This window comes from Helianthus annuus, chromosome 11 (genome assembly GCF_002127325.2).
Source record: "Helianthus annuus cultivar XRQ/B chromosome 11, HanXRQr2.0-SUNRISE, whole genome shotgun sequence".
NCBI lineage: Eukaryota > Viridiplantae > Streptophyta > Magnoliopsida > Asterales > Asteraceae > Helianthus > Helianthus annuus.
Window position 1 is genome coordinate 48,732,084 of NC_035443.2, and position 15,832 is coordinate 48,747,915.

A 15,832-nucleotide genomic window follows, 5' to 3' on the forward strand; every position below is an offset into this window, starting at 1 on the left:
AATTACCTTATTTATGTCGTTTTGTTTTCAGACAATTATGTTTATCTTGGCTTGTTGACACTTGGTTGAAAGTCGTTTGTTTCTCGTGTTTAAATTTGTGTTTTATGTGAATTTTAGTTCTCGAATGCTCTACTTTGATATGGTTTGTGTTTTGCAGGTCTTGATAGATTTAAGGTGCGTTTTTGGAGTTAAGCAAGTCTTTAGAATGGAGCTAGGAGGAACCGAGTGGAAGAAACGAATAACCGGGCGAAAGTGGTTCAAGATAGCGTCATCGACTCAAGTATATGCCGCCAGCGATGCCATAGTAGTCCCGTAGGCAACAAGAAAGGGTGTCAACACTTTTATCGCGTCGCTGAATCATGTATATGGCGTCGACGACACACTGCATTGGTCAAAATCGCAAATTTGGTAAAAGTGCCTTGAATTCCGATTTTAATGATTCTTTTGGGGGGAATTTATTAAAATTGGGGGGAGTTACGTAGTCATTGGGGGATCATTATCCATCATTATCATCCATTCTAGAGCTCTCCAATCACGATCTAATACCAAAAATTAAGATCGAATGCTGATTTCTTCAAGAATTTCATCTGGATACCAAGTTCCACAAGACATGAGTCGCGAATCTACTATGTTTCACTCTGGTGTAGTGTAACACCTCGGAAAATTTATAACAAATAATATGGCAACACGTGTCCAATCAACTTTCAAATAGGCCAAATTGTTTGGACGAGAGGGTCCATATATGTAAAATTGGGGAAGATTGGATGTGGAGGGATCATTTGTGATAAAATGCCAAAGTTTGGCCTCTGAGTGATCCTTACGGACCCTAAGGCAGTTAGTAATATTAATTCTGATAGTCCCTTATGGACTATAAGTCTTATGCCTTACAGACCGTAAGGTATTTGAAACCATGGGCGCGCTAAGGTCCTTACGGAACGTAAGCCATTACCCCTTACGGTCTGTAAGGGGTGCGCTGGCCGTATGTGCAGACTGCCATGGCAACCTGCACCTTGTGACACATAACCCGTGAATTGCCACCATCTCCCTTCTTCATACACCTCAATGGACACTAGTTAACATCTGGAGATCATAGCTAACACTTGGCATGATCTTGTTAACATTGTGCAAGTATAAATAGAGGTACATTTGCACCATTTCAACTTACACCTCGCAAATTCTTTCTCTCTAATCACTCTTGGAGTTGCGTCTGCTTATAGAGGCCTCCTACTGAAGTTATAAGCTTCCTAGAACACTTGTAAGTGTTCTTCCTTAGTTCTTTTTCGATTTATATGCTAGTATTTAGCCGAAAGTCAAGCAAATTGACTTTTGCTTTGACTTTCGGTTATGACCACTTCGGTCAAGCCAATGTTCGAATCGAACATGGCTACATGATCGTAATAAGGTAGGTGATAATCCCCTATGAGGGCACCTCCTGAAGATCATGTTAAGTTGATCAAATAATGGGTCAAAAGTTTTACTAAAATAAAAGTCAAAACGCAGATTTCGCAAATTATGATTAAATGAACTTCTAAGTATCTAAACATCAATTTTTGACATTATATAAATTGGTATAACATATTAGGACGTGTTAGATCATGTCCAAACCATCATTTCCTGCTTATAGCCCGGTTCGCAACCGAAAGTCAAACTGTTTGATTTCTACTTTGACTTTCGATTCTGACCCGTTAAGCTAAGTTAGCTATTGATTTGAAGTTGTATTATGATCATATTAAGAGTAAATTGCCAAAATCGTCCCTGAGGTTTGGACATGTTTGCCGGTTTCATTCAAAACAACTTTTTTCTACCATATTGCCCTTCACTTTTGGGACTTTTTGCCATTTTCATCCAAACTTCTAATTTGGGTTATTTTTTTTGGCGGATATTTGGATGAAAATGGCAAAACATTCCAAACCTCTGGGATGATTTTAGCAAAAAAAAAAAAAAAAAATAGACGTTTGGATGAAAATAGAAAAGTAGCTCAAAAGTGAAGGGCAATATAGTACAAAAAAGTTGTTTTGGATGAAACTGGCAAACGTGCCCAAACCTCAAGGACGATTTTGGCAATTTACTCTCATATTAATGTATAGAATAATCCTCTAAGGTTATACCATTTGATCATATCGTTTGTTGCGTTTTATGCAAGTCCATGTATTATACCTTATAAATACCAAAAAATGCCCTTCTGTGCATAAAATGGTTTTGAAACATATTGAACATATAATTTGACTTTGAAACTGATATAACATGATATTACAGTATTCTGGCATAATGGACTTGACATTGACCCATCCGATCACCCGATGCCGCCTATGCGCGTACGATTGACTTATATAGCCTAGTTTATATAAGTTAAACGAATCAGGTCAAATTTCTTCAAAATCAGTTATAATCAGAATGTGTTATTGTTTGACCCATATTATACGAGTCATAGTACTCGTGAGGGTACAAACCACATTTTATCCGGTCTCCGCTTAATCTAGCGAACCGTACCGATTTTATTATAAGTTAACCGGTCCAAGTCATATGCCTTGAATAAGACCTGTTAACATTCTAATGGATCATAATTCCATTCATTCCAGACTAAGGGCGTCTAGTAAATTGCAACCTTGTTAGTTATTTTGATTTAAGCGACTGTGCTAACATATATCTTTAGATTGCAAAGATATAACTTAAGTAAATACTATTAACCTATTTTCCCTAAACGGGCTTGGGATACGGTAAATTATTACCGCTTGGTCTGGTATGGGATCAATGACCAATGTGTCCAAAATCCAAATAACCCGTTTTAATCCGTTATACTTGATAACTTAAACATCAGGGTTAATGCCACCGTGTCCTGGATATCCACGGCTCACTTAACTGCAAGTGGCCACGACCTAAGCACGGGGTGTAGGTATACACCTGACAAATGCTAATGTTATGATAAAATATTTTTCTTACCCAATATGGGGATTAAAGTGGTGTGTCAGTTAATCATGTATCGAAGTTTAGTTCCATGCCCCATATGTATTGACAAGCATGTAATACTGGTAACAAGAGATATAGTTTGTCCCAAGTTATTTATGAAAATTGATATACCAAATGGTATATAAAATGATTTTGAAATATTTTCAAAACGTGCCGGTTAATTGTATTTACCAGTGAAAACTGACGTATCTTCAAAAGACTAAGCGCAGGTTTGCAAAGTACGGAATAGGCTGGAAGCTGCCCGGTAATTGCTTATTGAAATTTGCGACTCCAAGCAAAAAGCCTAGTAGTCTTTTATGTAATCATTTGTTATTCGATCCGCCGAGGAATCTTCTAGTACACTCTCGTCTGTATATTATTTTTGAACTTTTGGACATTTGTACTTTGTAATAATTATTTTATACTCCCAAAACTTTCGTTGTGTTAATGTGAATATCTATATCAATTGTCATGCATAAACCCCAAATCTGGGCCCGTCGAGGAATCAGGGTGTGACAGGTTGGTAACAGAGCCAATGTTTGAGCGAATTAGACACTAACCTTTTGTGTCTAAACTCAAATATCACATTTATCATATTCCTTAAACTTTTCCGAGTCTAGGCATTAACCTAAGACCACTCATATCTATTTAAGTTATGTTATTGGTTTTGATATCTAACATGTAACTATGCCGCCAAGATACGGAGGAAAAGGAAAAGGTCCCATGTGGGGAGGACCGTCAAAACAAATACCATCACAATCGCATAGTTCTGATCATCCCCAATACTCGAATGAGTCACACTCATCACAACCAACGAGACATTCTATCTCACATCATTCCTTACATTCTCATCATTCACATCATTCTCGTTCCACTCACACCATGATTGTTTTGATCCAAACTAGTACATAAACTCACCACCCCCTAGCCAAAACCAACAGAACGATGACTCTGATCCTGAGATGCCACCATCTGGATCCAACTTGCATCCTATTGAGTTGTTAAGTGATACTACATCTTATGCAGGTTCTCCTTATCAGGGTCTTGATGAATGGGATCAATATTTTAACCAGTTTACCTTCTACAACACCCCTGAACACAAAACACCAACTTATCCACCTCCGCAAACACCGCCACCTCCACAAGAGGACGGACCAATGGAGCCGGCGGAGCAACAACAACAATAACCACCACCACAACCGAGGAAGCCTCGCAGTGGTGCACGTATGTCGATATGTGTCGGGCAATGGTCAAGATCGCTTCCACCTTTACCCCTAGCTTATCCAACTATACCAGATGACCCACAAATGGGTGTACCCTCTAATACTGAACCAATTGTTGAGCCACCTCAACAACCACCTATGGGTTTTTATTTCCTTATTCCTACATATCTAGATATGACTGGATATGATGCTTCTTACACGGAAGCCCCTATGGATTATAGTTATTCGGCTCTGTCATACGACCCCTATTTACAGGCGGTTGCTCATAATGCTCTTTATCCGTCACCTTTCCCTCCTGCATATCCAAATACTGTATATCCTAATTATAGGTACCAGTATCCGGTTGTTCTACAACCACCGCAACAACTCGAGGCTATCAATCAAGCCTTGGAACGAGTGGAACAAATTCAGCGACAGGCTGAAAAGAATGAACGGAGAACGAGCAAGATATTCGAGAAACTTTCCAAAATCATCGAAGGAAAGAAAGATGAATGAAGATTGTAATTTTTTATCATTTATTGTAATTTCAATTCCAAAAGTCCATGTTGGACATAGTATTGTAATTTCTTTCAAAAGTCCCTATGTGGACTGGCATTGTAATTTCTTTCAAAAGTCCCTATTTGGATTAGTATTGTAATTTCCTTAATTTAATGATAATTTTGAATTATCTTATATATTTATTTCACCTTTTTCAATCGTACATCTCAAATTTCGAACTTTATCGATCTGCTCAAAATTCAACAAAATCTTCTTAATGGTTTAATTAGCCATATGGAAAAGCCTACATTATTGGCAATGATTACTGGCAGTGTGGCAATGAGGAATCACACTGACTACAGAGGTAGAGGACATATGTCCAAACCTTATAGTCATATGGTCGAATGAGACCACAGATAACAATATATATATATATATATATATTATACTCAAACCATTAAGACATAATTCAATTATTATTCTTATATTAACATTCAATGTAATGTTAATATTTTTGGCGATGTGACAAGGAGGTAGCACACTGGTCGACAAGGTGGAGGACATATGTCCAAGCCTTATAGCCTATATGATCGAATGAGATCATGGCTAATAATATTATTATCAAATCATCAAATTCGATGATCATTTGATTTTAACATTCAATGTAATGTTAAAATGTTTTGCTTATGAGCAATAATTTATTCTCGAATATGACAATTTTAATGGCAGTTGTGACCATATAGCACACTGGCCAAAGAGGTGGAGGACATATGTCCAAGCCTTATTGCCATATGATCGAATGAGATCGCGGCTAATAATATTATCAAATCATTGAGACATAACTTCGATGATTATTTTCATTTAACATATAATGTAATGTTAAATTATAATTAGGTAGTGTGACAATGTAGAAGCACACTGACCGAAAAAGGTGGATGACATATGTCCAAACCTTATAGCCCTTATGGTCCAATGAGATTGCGGCTAATATTCAATGATTAATCTCATTTAACATTCAATGTAATGTTAAATTATATTTAAACAGTTGTGACAATGTGCACACTGGCCGAAAAGGTCCAATGAGACCACAACTGACATCATTATCAAGTCATCAAATTCGATGACCATTTATATTATAACATTCAATATATTGCACTGAGCAATAATCTATTGTTGGCCTGTAGTCTAAATTTTCAAATATTATGGCGAACCAAAATTCTGGTGGTGCCGATGGCGGGCGTGATAACATTGAGCACGTTATCCGCGAGGGTGAAGGAAATAAACTTCGGTCCCTGATTGATGCGGAAGTCAGCAAAGCTATGGAAAATTTCATGGCAAATTTTAAAGGATCAAGCTTAACCCATCCAAAATCCCAATCAATCCCTCCATCTTCCACATACAAATCTAAAGGTTCACACTATTCCTCGAATAAGAGGAGTGAACCCAAGTGTGCTGCCAAGAAGGAAACCCGGACTGTTAAGGAAGGGTGTACATATAAGTATTTTGTATCTTACAAACCTCGAGACTTCACGGGGGAAAAAGAGCTATCGATGCCATGGAGTGGCTCGATGAAATGGAGACAATTGTTGATATCAGCGGCTGGGCTGATTGTCACACCCCCAAAATCCACCATGCGGAATACCACCGCTTGGAGGCGTGACGTGACCAGGATCGAGCCACCAATCATATTGAACAACGTACTTAAGTAAATAAAACCAACCACAGTACAATTGGTGACCAAAGCTAGTTAACTAAGTTCGAATTAAACAGCGGAAGCATTAAAAGTAAAACCCAAAATATAAGTCCATAGTTCATAAGTTTAAAGTCCAAAGCGTAAGTTTAATAAGTTCATAAGGATTTAAATATTAAACACAGAACATAACAGTCCGTATCCCACAACGACTCCTTCCTCGTGCAAGCTCCAAGCATTTAACGACCTGTAAGGCATGTAACAACGAGCCAACAACAAAGTTGAGTGAGTTCATGGTTGGTTGTTTAGTTTTAAGTTGTTTATGAAAACGAGGTTTGTCTCTCGTTGGCGTAATTGCCGTGGGGGTTACCCCGTAGTTGAGAGTAAAATTAACCAGTTCATTGTTTATTACCCAAACCATATCCATGATCAATGGGGGCTTCCCCATGTGAACCACTAGACTTTACCATATCGACCACTAACGCAAATAAGTTGTGCCCTATGTCAGTGTCTATCATCACTGACAGTCTGCCATAGTCCATTAGTACACGCCCGTCCGACTGGCATGGTGTGAGGTTTGTTAAACCTAATAGCGCTATTAACTAATGACCCGCTCGCCATTGGCCTCGGCGTTTAAGTCGATATAAATTGAGGGACTTCATGATAGAGTTTTGTCTAGTAAGTTTAAGGTCGTTGTCCTACCCAAGGAGGACGAACGTATGTAGTTCTACCCAAGGAGAATACGCAGGATTAATATTGGCATCCTACCTATGGAGGATGGCCGTACATATCCTACCCAAGGAGGATATGTAGATTCCGTTTTAAATTCTTTTACCCATTCCTAAACACCAGGAATCCCCATGCCTTAGAAAGTCTGTGAACTCACCTCGGTTTGCTCAGTTAGATTCTCAAATATAGCTAACAGTCAAGGTCAGTTAGATTCTCAAATATAACTAACTGGTAATATGATTACCAGTTAGTCATTTAGTGGTTTCAAATAAGCACAAAGTTCCTACACACATCTACCACATAACATGCATCACTTTAACGGTTTATGCCCATATAAGCTTCCCATCCATTCCACACTCATAAATAAACATACAATATTGTACATAATATTTTTATAGACATATAACATGTTATATCACTCTCGGATAACCTACCCGACATTTAGACACGCAAATCACTACTTATGCCGTTTCAGCTTTATATTCAAAACTGGGCTGTTTTCGGGCATTTTAATAAAATAGTTATCTTACTTCAAAAATTTCCAAATTTTTACAGAAGGTGCTAAATGATCCAAATATTATTGTGTAAAAATCTCGGGATCTAATTCATCACCAATATTTTATCGAAAATCATTTTCCGGACTGCAATCAGATTCATTATTTTCTGACTGCAGCCCACGGAATAATTCATTAAAAACCCATTGTAAGTCGGATTGACGAAATTCCAATGGGATAATTACTATGACATCAGTGTCCATCTACAGTACCAATTTCATGATCTAATCCTACCCAGGTTTCAAGTTATGACTGAAAATATAACACCCATTTGCTGCTGTAAAACCTCAGCTTTAGCTGCTGTTACAAATCAGGTCTTTAAAAATAGTAAACGAAGTCCAAAAATTATGATTCTAGTGCCATTAGAACCGTATTTCATAATACATAAATTTAGACTTCAGAAAATACATTTTTCGTTAAGTTACCGTCCTGTTACAGCCAATTGAAATTGGCTGTAATCACCCAAACAGCCTACTGTTTCAGCTTTTAACTTTCTAACTTGTGTTCGATTGATTCCGTTAACATGTTTAGTGATCACAACAACATCAAACATCAATATTAACCAGAAAATCATCAGAAAATCAACAAGAATCATAACAACATCATTCTAACATCATTTCATCACTAGACTAGTTTATGTTCAAGACTTGTTTAAGGTTCTTTAGAGTTTCTTGGATTCTCATCATCAAATAACTATTAACCACTTAAATAACATGAAATATGAACGGATCTAAGTTCTTACCACTAGCTCACGGCTAGGGGAGTTCGAGTGTAGAAAAGTGGTGGTTAAAAGCGAATAAAGAAGGTCCTTCCACTTCCGAGAGTACCCAGCTTCGTTGTATGATCTCTTGCACCTCTAGATGTATGTGGATTGCTTGGAAGATGAATTGAGGGTGGTGGTATGGTGGTGGTTGTTCTCGGCTGATCAAGAGGAGAGGAAGAGAGAAGGAAAGTTGTTGGTGAAGATGAGTATGAAAGGTTATGACCTTAGTGCCTTCTTATAACCCATTCTTACCATTTAACCATTGTATATTGTGTTCCTTACTTACCAACATAATCAAATAAAATACTAAACAAATCCATGGGTGGGGACACCCATGGTAACCGTTTTCAAGAGGGGGGGGGGTATAGGGTTAGGTTGTAAGTATTAGTTACAAGTTCTAGTTAGAATTCAAGTGTTAAATTAGTGTCTTAAGTGTATTATTAATTATATAGTGTGTTAGGGTGTTCGGGGACCCTAACTAGCTCAGAAAAATAAGAACAATGTGTTTGACAATATTTTTGTGTTACGGGTAAAGTCCAGTTGTTCGGTTCGGTGTTGTTCCGTTAAAATGCTTAATTAATCCGTAAAGTGTCATACATATATATTTTTGTAACGTTTTTAATTTTCAACACTCAGGAAAGCATAACGGACTATTTGGTAACTTTTCTGTATACTACTAGTATGTTAACAAGCACATGTAAGTATAACACAGATATCAGAAAGCAGTTAAATGATTCAGCATAGTCATTAAGCACTTTAATTTTCATTAATAAGTTGTACGGAATACATGGAATTTTGAGGGTTGTCACATTCTCCCTCTGTTAAGAAAATTTCGTCTCGAAATTTAGCACATGATTACTGAGGAAGCTAGTTATGTTGCGTTGGTTTTCTGGTTTTCCTGGGGTGTCACATCATCCCCCCGTTGATTTGGAATTTCGTCCCGAAATTCTGCAGTAGCTTCAGCCTCAGTAGTGGTTGCACTTTTCTTAAACAGCTGGGGATACTTGAGTTTCATTTGGTCTTCCCGTTCCCAGGTATACTCTGGGCCACGACGGGAATCCCAACGAACTCGGACAAATGGTATCCTGGTGTGTTTGAGAATTTTAACATCTCGATCCGTAATCTCTACTGGTTCTTCGACGAATCGCAGTTGGTCGTTGATAGTGAGCTCCTTGAAAGGAACTATGAGGGTCTCGTCTGACAGACACTTCTTCAGATTTGACACGTGGAAAACATTGTGAACTCCGCTGAGTTCTTCACGTAGATTTAACCTGTAGGCCACTTTGCCAATCTTCTCAATGATTTCAAAGGTTCCAACATACCGCGGGTTGAGTTTGCCTCGTTTGCCAAAATGAACTACACCTTTCCAAGGTGAGACTTTGAGTAGCACTCGATCCCCAACCTGGAACTCGAGTGGCTTTCTTCGCTTATCGGCATAGCTTTTCTGACGGTCACGAGCTGCCGCCATTCGTTGTCGTATCTGAGCAATCTTCTCGGTTGTATCTACTACGAGTTCTGGGCCAGTGATTTGACTGTCACCAACTTCTGCCCAACAGACAGGTGATCGGCATTTTCGTCCATACAATGCCTCAAACGGAGCGGCCTGGATGCTGGTGTGGTAGCTGTTGTTATATGAAAACTCTACTAGCGGAAGATGCTTTTCCCAGCCGTTACCAAAGTCGATTACGCATGCCCTAAGCATGCCTTCAAGAGACTGGATGGTGCGTTCAGATTGCCCATCCGTCTGTGGGTGATAAGCGGTGCTCATATCTAAACGTGAGCCAAAAGACTTGTGCATGGCTTGCCACAGTTCCGAGGTAAAACGAGCATCACGATCAGAAATGATAGAGGTTGGCACTCCGTGCCTTGATACCACTTCTTTTAGGTAGATGTCTGCTAGAGTAGAAAACTTATCCGTTTCCTTGATAGCCAGAAAATGTGCAGACTTGGTCAGTCGATCCACGATCACCCAAATGGTATCGTTTCCGCGTTGAGATCTGGGCAGGCCAGTAACAAAATCCATGGAAATTTGCTCCCATTTCCATTTAGGTATACCTGGTTGTTGAAGTGGACCTGATGGTTTCTGGTATTCGACCTTGACCCTAGCACAAGTCAAGCATTTACTGACATAGGTTGCTATGCTGGCTTTCATACCAGGCCACCAGTATGTAGTCTTTAGGCCGTGGTACATCTTATCCGAACCCGGATGTACTGAATAATGAGACTTATGTGCTTCATCCATCACAAGCTAGCGTAGGTCTCCATAAAGTGGAACCCAGATGCGTCCGTTAACATAGGAGGCACCGTTTTCCTTTTGTTCTAGCCGTTGCCTCGATCCTCGTAGGGACTCAGCCCTGATGTTTTCTGCTTTCAATGCTTCAACCTGAGCATCGCGAATCTGAGTGGGAAGGTTAGATTGGATGGTAAGCTGTAATGCACGTACATGCTTAGGTATAGTATCCTTTCAACTGAGGGCGTCGGCCACCACATTGGCTTTGCCCGGATGGTACTTGATAGCGCATTCATAGTCGTTCAAAAGTTCGACCCATCGGCGTTGCCGCATGTTTAACTCCTTTTGCTTGAAGATATGCTCGAGACTCCTGTGATCGGTGTAAATGGTGCACTTGGTACCGTACAGGTAATGTCTCCATATCTTAAGCGCGGACTGCTCCCAGTTCCAGATCGTGAGTAGTGTAGTTCCTTTCGTGAACCTTAAGTTGGCGTGATGCATAGGCAATGACCTTGTCACGTTGCATCAACACGCAACCAAGTCCTTGGATGGAAGCGTCGCAATAAACCACAAAATCATCTGTGCCTTCGGGCAACGAGAGGATAGGCGCGCTACAAAGTCTATCTTTTAAGTGCTGAAATGCGGACTCCTGTGCATCACCCCAACGATAGGTGACACCTTTCTAAGTCAGTGAAGTGAGAGGTTGCGCAATCTTGGAGAAATCCTTGATAAACCTTCTGTAATACCCTGCCAAACCCAAAAATTGGCGGATTTCTGTTGGTGTACGGGGTGCAGGCCAGTTCTTGATCGAGTCAACCTTAGATGGATCCACATGAATTCCATCCTTGTTTACCACATGGCCTAGAAAGTGGACTTCGCGAAGCCAGAAGTCACATTTCGAAAATTTGGCATACAACTGCTCTTTTCGAAGATGTTCCAGAATAAGCCTCAGGTGTTGCTCGTGTTCCTCCTGACTCTTAGAATAGATCAGGATGTCGTCGATGAACACTATGACAAACTTATCCAGGTAAGGCTTGCACACTCGGTTCATGAGATCCATGAAGACTGCAGGTGCATTCGTTAATCCGAAAGGCATAACCAGAAACTCGTAATGGCCGTAACGAGTTCTGAATGCTGTTTTGGAGACGTCTTCCTCTCGGACCCTCAACTGATGGTAGCCCGATCTCAAATCAATCTTAGAGTAATAACTCGACCCTTGCAACTGGTCGAACAAATCATCAATGCGTGGAAGAGGATAACGATTCTTCACGGTTACCTTGTTGAGTTCGCGGTAGTCAATACACATTCTGAAGGTACCGTCTTTCTTCTTCACAAATAATACTGGAGCTCCCCAAGGCGAAGAGCTAGGACGTATGAAACCTTTTTCCAAGAGTTCTTGTAGTTGCGTGGACAATTCTTCAAGTTCTGATGGAGCTAGACGATAAGGTGCTCGAGCTATGGGCGCTGCTCCAGGAGCTAGCTCGATTTGAAAATCAACTTGGCGATGAGGCGGAAGACCAGGTAATTACTCAGGAAATACCTCAGGAAAATCACGTACAGTAGGTATGTCTTCTATCTTCTTTTCTTCCGCGGATGAATCAGAAACGAGGGCTAGAATAGCGGTGTGGCCCTTTCGCAAACACTTCTGGGCTTTAAGGAAAGAGATGATGCCTACAACAGCACCACTCTTGTCGCCTCGAATCACGAGGGGTTCTTTACCAGAACAAGGGATGCGGACAATCTTCTCGTTGCAAAGAATTTCCGCTTGCTGACGAGATAACCAATCCATCCCAATAATGATGTCGAAACTACCTAGAACGATAGGAATAAGATCGATGGAGAAGGTCTGACCAGCTAGGACGAGGTTACAACCCTTAACTATGTGTGTGGCTTCAAGACTTTTACCATTTGCTAACTCTACGATGTGCTTGGTGTTCAAAAGTGTTGGAGTACGCTTAATCATCTGAGTAACTTTTAAGGACACGTAGCTAGTATCGGCACCCGAATCAAATAAAACAGTAACAAAGAAATCATCCAGAAGAAACTTACCCATCACAACGTTGGGATCGTTCCTTGCTTCACCCTTACCAATCACGAACACTCGGCCTTGAGCGCCATTGCCATTATTGTTACCTCCGTTGTTGCCTCCGTTGTTGCCTCCATTGTTATTTCCATTGTGGTTCCCGTTTCTTTGGTTGTTGTTCTGATTCTGGTTTAGTTGGGGGCAGTTCCTCTTAAAGTGGCCTTCAGCGCCACACTGAAAGCATCCTTTATTGCCCTGCTGATGCTGCTGCTGGTGGTTCTGTGGAGCTTGTTGTTGTTGTTGTTGTTGGCGATTCTGATTCGCAGGACGTGGGCTCCTGCAATCCTTAGCTTCATGACCCAGCTTGTGACATCTCTGACAACGACCCTTGTTGCACTACCCGCTATGGAGCAAATTACATCGATTGCACTTAGGGTGATTTCCCTTGTACCCACCCTGACCTTAATTCCTAGAAGACTGCTGACTGGGACTCCTGTACTCGTCTTTCTTTCTCTGTTGGGATTGAGCTGAAGCAGAACCCTTACCTAAATTTCCATCCCACTTGCGCTTATTATCATTGGGAGCATCAGAAGTAGTAGCACTAATACGCTTGGGCAGCCTGTTTTGCTCAACCGCCTGATCAGTGAGGCGATGAGCCAACTTGACGATTTGCTGAATGGTGCCAAGATTAGCTGAGGTTACATGGCTTTGAATCTCTGGTACAAGACCCTTGAGGTACAGCTCAATACGTTTGATGGGAGGATCCACCATAGTGGGGCACAGGATAGCTAGCTCATTTGACCTCTTCGTATATGCCTCGATCTCAGACCCCGTCATCTTCAAATTGAAAAATTCCACCTCTAGCTTGTGGATGTCGTCACGACTGCAGTACTCCTCTTTAATCAGTTCTTTGAAACCGTTCCATGGGGTGGCATTAGCAACCGCCAACCCAAGCAGTTGAACTTGTGCCTTCCACCAGGTTAACGCAGCTCCTTCGAGTGTTCCAGTAGCATATTTCACCCTACGATCTTCAGGGCATTCACACATCTCGAAAACAGACGCAAGCTTCTCGAACCAGTGAAGAAGACCTACAGCTCCCTCTGTGACGCTAAAAGTACTAGGCCGGCAATCCATGAAGGTTTTGAACGTGCACACAGGAGGCTGAGCGTGTTGACCTCCTGCAGGGACAGCTGCGAGTGCCTCAGCAACTCGTTCATTGATTAAAGCCATCAACTGGGCTTGAGTTAGGTTGATACGTCCTCCGCGTCCATTCATGATCTTCACAATGAAGCAACGTAAGTGAGGAAAGTGCCGCAAAAGTGCGTAAGTGTGGGACGACAGGAGGGAGTAAGCACACAAGGTTCAAATAGCAATTATCACATTATCTAATGCACAGTGTGAACTATCTAACCGACAATATAACATAGATCATACCACCTATTGTGCCGAGTCTTGCACGTGGAGCGAAGCGTCGTTGTGGATCATTGAGCACTGTACCGGTTATAGTCTGGTTTTATCCCAAAGCTTTTCCCCTTTTAAAACCAAGTTCACTATAACCAATGGCTCTGATACCAATCTGTCACACCCCCAAAATCCACCATGCGGAGTACCACCGCTTGGAGGCGTGACGTGACCAGGATCGAGCCACCAATCATATTGAACAACGTACTTAAGTAAATAAAACCAACCACAATACAATTGGTGACCAAAGCTAGTTAACTAAGTTCGAATTAAACAGCGGAAGCATTAAAAGTAAAACCCAAAATATAAGTCCATAGCTCATAAGTTTAAAGTCCAAAGTGTAAGTTTAATAAGTTCATAAGGATTTAAATATTAAACACAGAACATAACAGTCCGTATCCCACAACGACTCCTTCCTCGTGCAAGCTCCAAGCATTTAACGACCTGTAAGGCATGCAACAACGAGTCAACAACAAAGTTGAGTGAGTTCACGGTTGGTTGTTAAGTTTTAAGTTGTTTCTGAAAACGTGGTTTGTCTCTCGTTGGCGTAATTGCCGTGGGGGTTACCCCGTAGTTGAGAGTAAAATTAACCAGTTCATTGGTTATTACCCAAACCATATCCATGATCAGTGGGGGCTTCCCCATGTGAACCACTAGACTTTACCATATCGGCCACCAACGCAAATAAGTTATGCCCTATGTCAGTGTCTATCATCACTGACAGTCTGCCATAGTCCATTAGTACACGCCCGTCCGACTGGCACGGTGTGAGGTTTGTTAAACCTAATAGCGCTATTAACTAATGACCAGCTCGCCATTGGCCTCGGCGATTAAGTCGATATAAATTGAGGGACTTCATGATAGAGTTTTGTCTAGTAAGTTTAAGGTTGTTGTCCTACCCAAGGAGGACGAACGTACGTAGTTCTACCCAAGGAGAATACGCAGGATTAATATTGGCATCCTACCTATGGAGGATGGCCGTACATATCCTACCCAAGGAGGATATGTAGATTCCGTTTTAAATTCTTTTACCCATTCCCAACCACCGGGAATCCCATGCCTTAGAAAGTGTGTGAACTCACCTCGGTTAGCTCGGTTAGATTCTCAAATATAGCTAACAGTCAAGGTCGGTTAATCACGTCCTAATATGATTACCAGTTAGTCATTTAGTGGTTTCAAATAAGCACAAAGTTCCTACACGCATCTACCACATAACATGCATCACTTTAACGGTTTATGCCCATATAAGCTTCCCATCCATTCCCCACTCATAAATAAACATACAATATTGCACGTAATATTTTTATAGACATATAACATGTTATATCACTCTCGGATAACCTACCCGACATTTAGACACGCAAATCACTACTTATGTCGTTTCAGCTTTATATTCAAAACTGGGCTGTTTTCGGGCATTTTAATAAAATAGTTATCTTACTTCAAAAATTCCCAACTTTTTACAGAAAGTGCTAAATGATCCAAATATTATTGTGTAAAAAATCTCGGGATCTAATTCTTCACCAATATTTTATCAAAAATCATTTTCCAGACTGCAATCAGATTCATTATTTTCTGACTGCAGCCCACGGAATAATTCATTAAAAATTCATTGTAAGTCGGATTGACGAAATTCAAGTGGGACAATTACTACAACATCAGTGTCCATCTACAGTACCAATTTCATGATCAAATCCTACCCAGGTTTCAAGTTATGACTGAAAATATAACACCCA